This window comes from Tachypleus tridentatus, chromosome 13, assembly GCF_004210375.1.
Source record: "Tachypleus tridentatus isolate NWPU-2018 chromosome 13, ASM421037v1, whole genome shotgun sequence".
NCBI classification, from domain to species: domain Eukaryota; kingdom Metazoa; phylum Arthropoda; class Merostomata; order Xiphosura; family Limulidae; genus Tachypleus; species Tachypleus tridentatus.
This window is the reverse complement of record NC_134837.1, coordinates 90,496,954-90,509,939: the sequence shown is the minus strand read 5'-3', so window position 1 is coordinate 90,509,939 and position 12,986 is coordinate 90,496,954. Positions and strand designations below refer to the sequence as shown.

Sequence of the window (12,986 nt, the reverse complement as noted above, 5' to 3'; positions counted from 1 at the left end):
GTGACGGGGATTCGAACCCGCGATCCTCGGATTACGAGTCGAGCGTCTTAACCACCTGGCCATGCCAGGCCCTGTAATTAGTAAAAGATGAAATATAAAAGAACCAAGTTATAGAATCAGTTCCCATTTATATTAATGCCAGTTTACACTCAAGTAAATTTTGTACAAGAAGGCACTTCATAGTTTTCTTAATGATATAATTGTATTGGTGTAAACCCTTGTGCATTTTGAGTTATCATCTTGTAAGTTCTAGTGTTCTGGTAAAAAAAAAATGTTTTGTACAGTTTTTTTAGATGGCATTAATCTTTTAAAAATTAAAAATTAAATAAGTTAAACTCCAATGCATTTATGTTTGAATGATGGGCATGTTTAAAATTATAAACATTTTATTTGCTGTCAAGCACAAAGCCACACAATAGGCCATCCGTTCTGTACCAAGAGCGGGACTCTAACCCCGATGTTTATCATTATAAGCCACGCAGACCTACTACTGAGCCACTGAAGACTTATATAAATACGTTTTAATTGTAAATAAATTACAAAGTATTAGCTATTGTTGTTTAAGTTTACTAACTTTTTATTCACTGCAAATATAAAGTGCTTCTGAAATATACTGTGGTTACCTTGTTACTTTACACGCGCGAGATGAATAAAATTGTAAAAGACTTATTTAATATCCAATTTACACAACACGTGACTGCATACAGGCAAATATGAAAAGTATGTCTACTTTTCTGAATGTTGAAAGTTTAGTAGAATATAAAAGAAATAATTTTGTTTTCATTACAGCAGCACTGACCCTTAAAACTGGGCAAACTTATATGCAAAGAAAGCACTCTTAAACACTTATAATAATCTGTGATGTCGCAATCTCTGAAAGTCACGTGTATGTCATACGTAAAACTGATACGTCAAGAATACAGAAATGCATAAACTTATTTAACATCATAACTTTACTTAGGAATGATAAAAACAAGTGGAAACAAATGCACCTTCTCTCTGTGAACATTCTCATAGTTTGAATCAAGAAGTTTGCAAATTTTCAGCAACGTTAAATAGCTATTTGCAGTTAATTTTAATTAATTCCTTCATTGGTAATAATTAAGAGTTATGCTGATACTGGCTTTAATGGTGAAGTTGTCATGCTAACTCATCACTACGGATCATCAACTTATTAGCATGATAACTAGGAAGTGTTTAAAGCACTTGATCAACACGTAAATTTGATCTGTGTTACCTGATGCGAAATTTGGTGGGACTCATTGCGTGCAAGAATAGAGAATCATGTAGTATTTAGCAACTGAGAAGAAAGACTAAAACCACAGTCTATGTATGTACTCACACAAAATGAAGTCGTTTCTACTGTGAGTGAGGTAAAAAACAAATCGACCTGTCAAATACAAGAATATAAATTTTCAGTAACGAATCTACAGAGGAAGGAGCAGTGGAAGGTACATTTTGCAGATGTTCTAAGTAGCTACGAACAGATGGAGTAGTGCAGATGTTCAGGGCAGCTAAGAAGCTACACGTTGAGTTGACACACATGTACGTACTTCATCTAAATCGATTCAAACAAAAAGATTCTAAATATTTATTAATATTAATTCTTAATATACTAAGCATTAATAAACATAAAAGACAAATATTTATGCAGTGTTTTACCCGTTAATATGCGTGTATATAAATCTATATGGAAGTGTGCAGTGATGAGTCCTTGCTGTTGTTTAATGTGAAATTAAACAGAAAAGCGAAAAAAAATACTGGAAAACAAATAAGACCTTAAAATTTGTATTACGTGGACAAGAGTTTGTTTGTTTTTTTCATAATCAACAATTTCTTATCATTCGAAGAACTAGGTCTTCTAAGAAGAAAGATGAGTGAGAACTAAAAACATACAAAAATATATTGAAAACTGTCGAAAATCATCTGAACAGGAGCAGAGGGAAGAAAATTAGTCAGTCGTCTGCAAAAGCTCGTCTTTACAGATGCCCAAACATTCACAAAAATATAGTTCTGAATTGTTTTCAAAGCAAATGAAAGATTATACAAGTAATTTTGAGCTAGCTGTGTTCTGATTGGTACAAACTAACAATTAAAAATAGTAAAATAGGAATAGCTTAATACCTTCAAATGGTTTGCTTCTTTGTTTTGGAATTTCGCGCAAAGCTACTCGAGGATTATCTGCGCTAGCCGTCCTTAATTTAGCAGTGTAAGACTAGAGGGAAGGCAGCTAGTCATCACCACCCACCGCCAACTCTTGGGCTACTCTTTTACTAACGAATAGTGGGATTGACCGTCACATTATAACGCCTTCACGGCTGAAAAGGCGAGCATGTTTTGGTGCGACCGGGATTCGAACCCGCGACCCTCGGTCCTTCAAATGGTACATGCTGAAGAGTAAAGTATTTCCATCGTTATAGCTAACACTACACTAAACCAAAAAAGAACTGTTTAGATGAGAAAGCAAATTTAATTTCATACAGTTATACAGTAGTCCAGTGTACCAAAGGTTTGTGCATTACGATGAACAAGTATTCGCTATTCAATTTTAAAACGGTGTAAGTTTACGTTTCACGTTAATCACTGTGAATAACAAAACCCCATATAAAATTAATTAACTATATGCTTCTTTGTTTTGAACTTCGCGCAAAGTTACACGAGAACTATCTGCGCTAGCCGTCCCTAATTTGGCACTGAAAAGCTAGAGAGAAGGCAGTTAAGCATCACCAATGCACCGCCACCTCTTGGGCTATTATTTTTACCAACGAGTGGTAGAACTGACAGTATTATTATAACACCTCCACAACTAAAAAGACCAACATGTTTGATCGGACGGGATTCGAACCTGCGACCCGCAAATTGCGAGTCGAACACCTTAACCACCTGACTATGTGTTAATTAATGTTTAATGATATACAAAATTACAATAAATCAGCAGAGTAAATAAACAAGATAAAGGATCTTAGAAATTTGAAAACATTGTACTGATTAAGTAAGTTCTACATATTTTATTAACAAAATAAGTTCTGTATATTTTATTAATAAAGTAAGTTCTATATACTTTATTAATTAGATTTATATATTTTATTAGTGAGGTAAATTCGACATATCAAGAACAAAACGAGTTTGCAGTAAATTTGACTTTTTGAAAATTGAAGAAAAGCCAGTAATTAATTTATGTGTGTTGTGTTTGTATATATGATTTTTAAAACTAATTAAGGTGTTTAAAATAAAGACAGAAGATTCTGTGAGAGGCAGAACACACACACCGGTGGAAAACAAAACAAATATTCTGCTATTTCGAATAAGCCATGTTCTTCCCTAAAAATTGAGAAAAAACTTGCATGTCGAACTTGTAAATATCGTGTAACTTCGTTTATGGGTGTTACATCCGTGGTATACTTCAGTTCCAGGCATCACATCTTCCTGTAAGAAGCTTATAGATTTTGAAAGAGGGAGTAAAGTTATAGGGTCCTTGTCTGAGGGGTGTATCTGTAACTAAGAACACAAAGACGTGTCAAGAGCAGTAGTCTCTGAGGTATTGTCAACATGAACTACAACTGGTAAAATCTCAAGAAAAAGAAAATGGGGAACAGCAAAAGCGAGAACACCACTAGGCTTAACGTTGAATACTGAGCTGAACTGCGAAACGTGAAGGAACGAAACAGCAACAAGAATTATCAACGTGTATACCACTATCCTGCGATAATTAAAACGTTTCAGTGCAAAGTCAATCACCTGGAATGTAATGAGAAAACGACTACACTCAATCAATTACTCTGAAAAATAGAATGCACAGAATGGTCGAAGATCGAACACTGTCGACTCCAAAGAACTAGCGAAATGTAATCTGCACAAACACCCATTTAAATTTCTATTTTTACTTTTCAAATGCGTGTCTATGCGTATAGACACAATCCAAAGAATCGTACACCTCGTATTTGTGGATTCAACATAGCATAGGATGATATAGTTGGAATGTTTTCCTTTATTTGTTGAATTTCAAACAAAACTACTTGAAGGCTATCTGTACATACTTGGGAGGTTATAAACTAGAGGCAGGGAAACTAGTCAACAACATCTACCGCCAACTTTTGGGCTATTTTTTAACAACGAATAATAGAACTGATTACTACTTATAACGCCCCAACCCGGCTCAACGGACAAGGAAATTTTGCGACGGATTTGTTACAATGATTGCAATGCTAGATTACAAGACCAGCTGCTACAGTTGGTTAAAAAAATATTTTATTGTATAAGTTTCTGGTCGTCTGTACTGGAAATTATTAGTTAGCGGAATTTTTTATACTTGTAATGTAATAATTACAAAGAGTGATAACATGGACTGCAGCAACAGATTCCTGCTTGTCAAAAACGTGTTGTTTTTTTTTACAGTATCTGTTGCACTTTTGTTCTGAACTGCAAAAATGTTACTTGCCTCATGTATGATGCTACTTAAAAAATTCGATTTAACTTTTATCAGATGTTTCTAAATATATTGCTAACTTCATGTCTGTTTATAAGATCATTAACGATATTAAAAAAAAATATGGTATTACCAGTCATTAAACACTTGTGGTAAGGGATAACGAATTTTACAATCTGATAAATTTTACGATATTGAGTTTCCTGAATTTAATTATCAGAATAAATTGTAATCAAAAATTTAGTGAGTTTTTCCACTTATAAATATTATAGGTACTTATATCACCTTATAACTAAATTTTCAGCTCAAGTTTTCGCATTTTTAGAAAAATAGTAAAATTTTTCAAACCTAAGTTTTTTTAGGTTTTTACATATTTAGCAGTGTGCCGTAAACGTTTGTGAAAATGTTTTAATATACTTCAAGTTTTCAGACATAAGTATCAACATCTTGTCCGAAATTTCAAAATACCAATTAGTAAAACTGTAACTTAAAATTCGGGGTATTTCTACGCGTGTTTTTAACTTCATGAGCTGGAGTCAATATGTTAACTACACTAATAACATACCAACTTTGAGAACCACATAGAAAACTGGTATATGCGTGCATGCGACATCAATATTCACAAAGGTTTTGATAAACTCATTAGCACAGTTCACGTATTTATTAACGAAATGTCAAAGGATCTTTCTGCTCACTTTGTAATAAAGCTAAAGACTATATCATTACATAAAGATGCTGAACATTTATCGATCAAAATATCTGTATACAGCTGTTCATTTCCAGCTTTCTTTATTGCTGTCGATTCAAATTTAACATAATAATCTGATTAAATGATTTAAGTTAATAAAAATAATTCAGCTGCGATATTAGTCTCGATTAATTCTGGTTTCTGCTTATTTATTAAGCCTTCTTCGTTTACCCTTAACTCGCATTTTTATTTCGAACTATAATACAGAAAACTATTTTTTTTTATCTAGGTTCATTACATTATTTCAATGCAGCTTTGTTTAAATATTACGTAGCATGATCTAAATTTCAATTATTATTTTTTGAAATCCTCGATTCTAACGATCCAATGATAGATTCAATATACCTAGTCTTGCTTGCATACATGATATTAATACAACTGTACGACTCTCGAACCATATGCAATTTCTCTAATACATTTATTTTTAATTTAAAAATGTCCTTACTCCTGAAATCTCAGAGTACCATACACGTCAACTCAATTTAAAGATATTCCCAGTTACATATCTTTATACGCTTTTCTCAGTATCGAACGAGTCTTTCTGAGTAATATAAAATAATAACCTCTAAACCTATCTTTATTTACGTAAACTCTATTTAAATAACATTTCATATTTCATCAAAATAAAATACAGCTACCACATAACTGAAAATATTTAGTAATGTTTTTGTGAAATGCAAAGAGTTTGTAATAAGTTTTATTTACTGGAGACCACTTTCATAAAGCTTATCCTATTATATATCGTTAAATGTATTTTTTTACTTTGTTTGACCTTTATCACTGATGTTGACATACACTAACATTCACGTTACATTTAATGAAAAATATGAAGAAAAAGTGATGCACGTGACCAGTGAATGTTATGTTTCTAAACATTAAAAGAAATTTTTAGTCCATAAGTTTGGTTTGTTTTGAATTTCACACAAAGCTACACGAGGGCTATCTCTGCTAGTCGTCCCTAATTTAGCAGTGTAAGACGAGAGAGAAGGAAGACAATTATCAATACCCACCGTCAACTCTTGGGCTACTCTTTTACCAACGAATGGTGGGATTCACCGAACGGTATAACGACCCAACGGCTGAAAAGGCGAACATATTTGGTGCGAAGGGGATTAGAACCCGCAACCCTCAGATTACGACTCGAGCGCCTTTAACCACCTGGCCATGCTAGGCCTGTTTTAAGTTGTATTCATTCTAGTTGCAGTTTCATGTATATTTAGTCACAATCAAGAATTTTGCATTTTCATTTAGTACTTGTAAAAAATTATATTATCTTTATTCCAGCTTTTGTAATTCATTTCATAAAATTAAGTTTTAAATATTCACGCCGCCGCTATACCTTACTAGCAAGTAAAATAAATATTCAAAATGTATATACATTTAACCTACTTCTAAGGAATGGAAGCAGCTATACCATTGTTTGATATTACTCGGCAATCGTTTTATTTCTTCGAAACAACTTTTCTTAGCTTCAGACTTCATGCATTACATACAACATATGGTTTATATTTAAAAGCATTCCGTTTTATCGTTTCGCCATAACATTTATATTCTATAATATAATAAATAATATATCTTGTGATCGTAAATACCAAAAAAACAAAAACACTTAAGACCGTCATAAAAAATGAGTTTCAACTCTCTGTCCTTATGTATTCAGCCATACTGTTTGAGATAGGTGATGGGTTTCAATGTACACGCAAGCTCACATAATTATGTTTTTTTTACCGTGGTTAATACGATCTTAAAAGATTCATGCTTAGTGTTTTGTTTCTAGATTTTGTTCTAAACTGTTTAAAAAAACTTTCAATGTACGTGTGCCCCATTTTTTAAAGAAAATACTTTAACACTATTACGAAAAGTGGGGCCTAATAGGCCCCAGAGCAACTTGAAAGGTTATTAATATTAGGCTAATAAATTTGTATTTACATGAAATTGCCATTTCATTTGATTTCATTTCATTAAATTAGGCCCCACTTTTCGTACGAGTGTTAAGTGAAAGCTATAAAGGTTTTAAGTTAGCAAAACCGAAACATAATATTGTTTTCAAACAGATTTTGTTCCCCCGCATATCAACTTAAGTGACTAACTTTACAAAGCATTGTTGTTTTTCAGCAAAAACACAAATATTGTATTTATATTTATAATTATTTTGGGAAATTGGAAAATACATTTACTGAAACGTTTATATACACGAAAATAATAAAAATAATTATTCTCATGAATTTTGTATCTCTTGATTCATTAGCGAATCGTTATTTATGTGCTTGTAGTGTATATAAAAGTAGTTCCGGTTAACATGTTATGTTCAACAAAAATTTAAATATTTTGAAATATCTTTTTACCACTTCAAAAATGTTAAATATGAAGTTTTATATTTGAAGAGCAAACATAAGTAATTTCTTGATAATTATTATTACTATTTTGCATAACACTTTATAACAACGAACAAATAATTTAGAGTTGGTAAAGATCTGAAACAACATAAGAAAACATACTTGAGTTCTGAATATTTAGCAAAACGTACACCGAAGCCAGCTGAGAACTCTAAGTCGACAAATATGAACAAAAAATGTAAACGTAGAGAATATTTCTTATCTTGCTATCAAACGTTTTTCATTTTAAAATACCCATTTTGATTCAACACAATTATTCTACAGCTTATAGCTCTCAAAATATTTGGATATTCGAAATCATTAAATTCGCCATTTTAAATCTTTTAAAACAGTGTTGTTTTACTGGATCGCTTCTGCTAAACAAGACTACTGCTGTCCTAAATATAAATGAATGTATGGCAGATGCCAAACAATTTAATTTAATAATACAGATATATGTATAAACAGAAACGCATTTACAAGTGTACCAACTTGACTAAAAAGTCAATTATGCACATATTCAGTGGAGTTTGAAGGCGTTCATGCTATATTTTAATATAAAAACCACATTATATTTACAGAAGTATACGAGTGAAATTACAATGACACTACTTCTACAAAGTACACAATAAATATAATTTGGTTGTTAAACCATACACTGTGCTGTCAGCCAGAATTTTACATTCAATGTCCGTAAACTTACAAATAGTCCACCATACAGGCATAAAAGTATCTGCATATATGCATTGGGAAAAATTAAGGGTAAATGTGTTTCGTTAGATATTTTTAACATTTCAGATGAAATTGAAAACATTCTTACATGTGCACCTACCGAAACAGTATAGTTCTCGACCACTAGTTATAATCAACCGGAATTAAAAAGTATAAGTCAAAGCAATAGGAGCATGTATTGTTTGGTGAACGGAACACTTAGCAGTAAGAAAGAGGCTTTATATAATGCATTACCCACTGAAAACAGCTGTCATCAAAAATCTAAATAGATAACATTATTTCATTTTATTAAATCGTAACCAAAACTTTTTGATCCGAAAGAAATGTACAATGTAAATGCTTTTAAAAGTAAAAGATAATTATTAGTCGTTTTGCAACAATGTTTTTGGTGTCCTCTTAATAATTCTTTGAGATGCATTGTAGTAGCTTTCATGTGTCATATTAATCCATGGACTTCAATCTTTGGTTAGCTTATTAGCGTCAACCACGAAAACTGTATCATAATGATTGAAATGTAAATTGAATGGCATAGCATCACTCAAATAGTAAATATGTAAGCATAACATTTAGTCTTTTCACAGAAAACTATCTTCTAATTCTTTCAAATTCATGAACTATTTCTTCACCATACTATGATAATTGTGGCTAAACATATGTGGTGGAGAAAACGTAAAACATATACATTTTTTTACAGTGAATGCATTTGCAACATGCATGAACTAAAAATAATATAAATATTAACACAATTTTGTGATTTAATAAAGAAAACACCGACATGTATTAAAACTATTGTTCGTTTTAAAATATGTTTAAAAAACTTTCATTATTTGATTGAATGCTCAAACTCAAATTAAATGTCAGCAACTTTGCTAATTTGAACTCAACAACAACAAACTTTTAAAACCGATATTATTCACGGGTAATGTAAAAGGTCACTCAGAACTCAACCAATATGTCCTTATGGAATTATATCACAATCCAGTAAACACTTATTTTTTTCATTTAGAAATACGAAACCTATATAACTAGAAATATACGAACTTCCATCATAACTATGGCCTGGAACTTAAAGGGTAAAGAGGACTGGGCTTGACGTAGTGTCAGGTTGCGGAAGATTGTCGGAGTTCAAAAGTTAAACTGCTGAACATGTTCTCAAACGAAGCACGTGCAGCCACAAAACGCAAAGCATGTTCTTACAACAACGGGTCGCAATTCTGACATGCTAACCACCATGCTATACCTTATAAATGAAGATCTGTTTTAAAGTTGTCGTTTTCAATTCTTTTTAAAATATCTATCGCCACATGCAATTACTTACACTGATACAATTGGGAAGCTAAAAATGATACATTATCTTAAGCTAAAACATATACACAAGATAAAGAAAATGCTATTTATCTGAAATTACTCCAAATGAAAACTGCCAAAAATAAACTTGTTACTTTGGTTTGTCAATACACAATACAAAGTGGAATTTAAAACTATTTTTGTTTTGTTTTTCTTATATAAGCTAGTAACTCCAGACAGATTGCAACTTACTTTACTGAATCGCAATTTAAATGACATGCTTTCTTCAGGAGCTCTTCTACTAACAATCGAAAATACTTACGTCACTTGAGGACAAAAATACGTTTTCTGTCTTCCATGCATCAATATTTCAATCACAGATATGTTTTTCTGATCAGATCCGAGAACCTGTTTACTTAATACAAACAAACAGTACTATGAATTTTCAAAAAGGCGCGCAACTGATATTAATTTTTCCAGAAAGTTTTATAAAATTGGCTAAGATTTACTTTTATTAAAAACTTTTGATATACTTTTTATTGGAAAAACAAAACTAGTCCTGCTGCGTCGAAAATTGCAGTATCACGAGAAATCAATCACCAATCAACGCACGGAGAGTTTGTTGAGCTTGTGTTACAGGATTACTATGTCTAAACATTAAGATCACTTCTTCCACTGTGGTGAACAAGCAAATTTAAGGGAGGAATCATATGTACTGCTAGAAGTACAGAGGCTAAACAGTTGCTTCTCTGTTAACCACAGAAAAGAATGAGAAATATCTATATTTTAGAATGCCTTACATAAGTCATAGTCTTTATGAAATGAACAGATATAACGTTAGATATATCTCTATTGTGTTAATCACACATAAAAACATTATCATTGATAAATACATGTAAATTTTATGATTTTACATATTTTTTAATCATAATATCTGTTGTAAATTTCCTTTACTATAAAATCAAGTATATTGAATATAAAAGACCACACAGTTTAAGTTATTTACTTTATTTAGTAATTTAATATTTAATGAATATTAAGTTTCATGACAAAAGTGTTAAAAGTTAATTATTTCAATAGCGATATTACAAGTTTCATTACGTAACTGTAAACAAGTCGTACGTTGTGTAAACAGTTTAATTGTTGTTCTAAGCTTTTGTAATAATGTTAACGTAATCTCACTCGAAGCTTCTACGTTTCTCTCGATATGTTTAGTATGTTTTTACTAGAGGGCTAGATATTTCTAGATTGTTCTTTCACAGGTTATCAATACTTACAGACAGAGACGAAGTTTGCTTGTTTTTAAATTTCCCGCAAAGCTACACGAGGGCTATCCGCGCTAGCCATCCCTTACTTAGCAGTGTAAAACTAGAGGGAAGGCAGCTAGTCATCACTATCCACCACCAACTCTTGGGCTACTCAAATAAACTTCATCGTAATCTAAAATTAATGTTATTGTTGTTGTGTTTTTTTTTTCAATGTGTTATGTCAATATTTAAACTGAAAGCTTGTTGTTAAGTGTCAACATTTCATTACTGAAAAGTTAACTTTTGAAAGTTTCCACTGTGGACCATCGTTGAGTTTACAGCGATAAAATCAGAGATTCCATTACTGCGTTGGACAGAGCGAAAACAGTCCCATGTATAGCTTTGCATTAAAAGCAAATAAAGTGTTTTAAAAAGTATATACCGATACTCCATAATCGATTTTCTTAAAATATAACTTAAAATATTCAATTATATTACTTTTTAAACTCTCCATTATCTCCTCTTCCCCTCCATCCCCCGAATATGTAACAAATAGGCGCTTTAAATTAATTCTTTAACTTAGCTGTTTTGTAAAAGACAAAACTTGGTAATGGCACAAACGAAAAAATAGAAACAAAAACAAAACGTAATACCATAATGGTTACATTTTATCCAATTTATATTCATGAAGGAATAACTTCAAAATTAAAGTAAACAACGTGAAAATTACGAACATATGTTCTTTAAGTATATATATTAAACATGAAAAGATGAATTGGTTAAACATTCTGTATAATTATATTCTACGTCTTGATATGTAAGTGCACAAGTTAATTACAAAGCTTATACACAATACTGATAAAACTGTTTGCAATTCAATATCATATATACTTTATTCTCCCTAAGGAAATAACTAATCTTGACACAAGGAAAATTACATTAATCAAGTGATTAAAACGAATAGAGGATAGCTGTAGACTAACGATCATAACAAATGTTCCACTACATTTCTTTAGTCGTTATTTTCTTATAAAAGCTGTATCAGAAAACAAGTATATATACTTTGGGGGAAATCACTCCAAAAGTCTAATAATTTTCCTTTATATAAATCAATATACACAGGCTTTCTCCGAAGTAATATAAATTCGGTTCAAACAAGATTTTTTTGTTTTTTCACTTATACAAATGGGAAGTGGAAGCGTTTTATTATTGTTATTATTCATGCACGAAGGAAAAGCAAGCAACTTCAACTTTAGACTGGAACACTATATACGTGTGATTTCTTATTAAATTTCAAATATATATTTTAGCCAAATAAACCCTGCATGCATTAAAACTAATAATTCAATCGAATATGTATTGAGCAAATGCCCTTGATAGAAGTGAAACTTTAGCCTTACCTTCGTTAACGTACCGAATAACCAAAATTTTTTAGAAACAACAAAAAACAAGTTTCATTAAAACAAACTTGTAAGTGCGAGATAATGGATCAAGTCTTTATCAAAATATGAACTGTGTATAAAAAACTTCGTAAATTCACATTTTGAATACTCTAGTTAAACGATTATAAAGTTCTTGATACTTATAGCACTTGTTACTTATCTAATAATGTAATGAAACCAAATTTTCTGCATATTTTATAAGCAACCACAAATATACATATATACTCTTCAAAACAAGAAACGCAAAAGGGATATTTTTGTTATTTTAAAAAGAAATATATGTAATAACGTTACAAGCTCAGAGTATGTGATGTTACACGTGTTAAGGCACTGATTGTCAGACCAAAATGACAATAAAAGTTGTGCACTTTGAAAACGGAGGAAAACATCGGATTTTTCGCCAAAACGCATTCGTGTCCAATAAATTTGTTTGAGAGATCTGCATGTTCTGCAAGTGCAACATGTGCAAAATTCCTATAAAAGTGACGAGTTCTCGGTTTCCATAGCTCAGTGATAAGCCACCCACACGCAATACAGTTACGCCAAGACTGACTGAAGCACAACACAACAACGCCATTGGTCGCTTGGAAGCAGGCGAATCTCGATCAGATGTTGCCAGAGCTGTGAATGTCCACCCGAGCACCATCACAAGACTATGGAATCGTCACCACAACATGGATCAACTTGTGACCGTCCACGATCCAGCAGAACTCGTGTGACCACGCCAGC

At 31.8% G+C, this 12,986-nt stretch overlaps 1 protein-coding gene across 7 annotated transcripts in view; it reads right to left on the bottom strand.

The window, feature by feature from the left end:
* The window catches only part of LOC143240928 (putative polypeptide N-acetylgalactosaminyltransferase 10), a 165,579-nt gene that overhangs the window by 61,479 nt on the left and 91,114 nt on the right, over positions 1-12,986 (bottom strand). The window contains exon 1 of one of the 7 annotated variants that reach the window (XM_076484193.1): positions 9,891-9,907. The exons of the other annotated variants lie outside the window; for them this stretch is intronic. The gene's annotated coding sequence lies outside the window, so the exon portion shown is untranslated. Of the gene's footprint in view, positions 1-9,890; positions 9,908-12,986 lie in introns of those variants that run through there. 7 annotated transcript variants of the gene reach the window in all.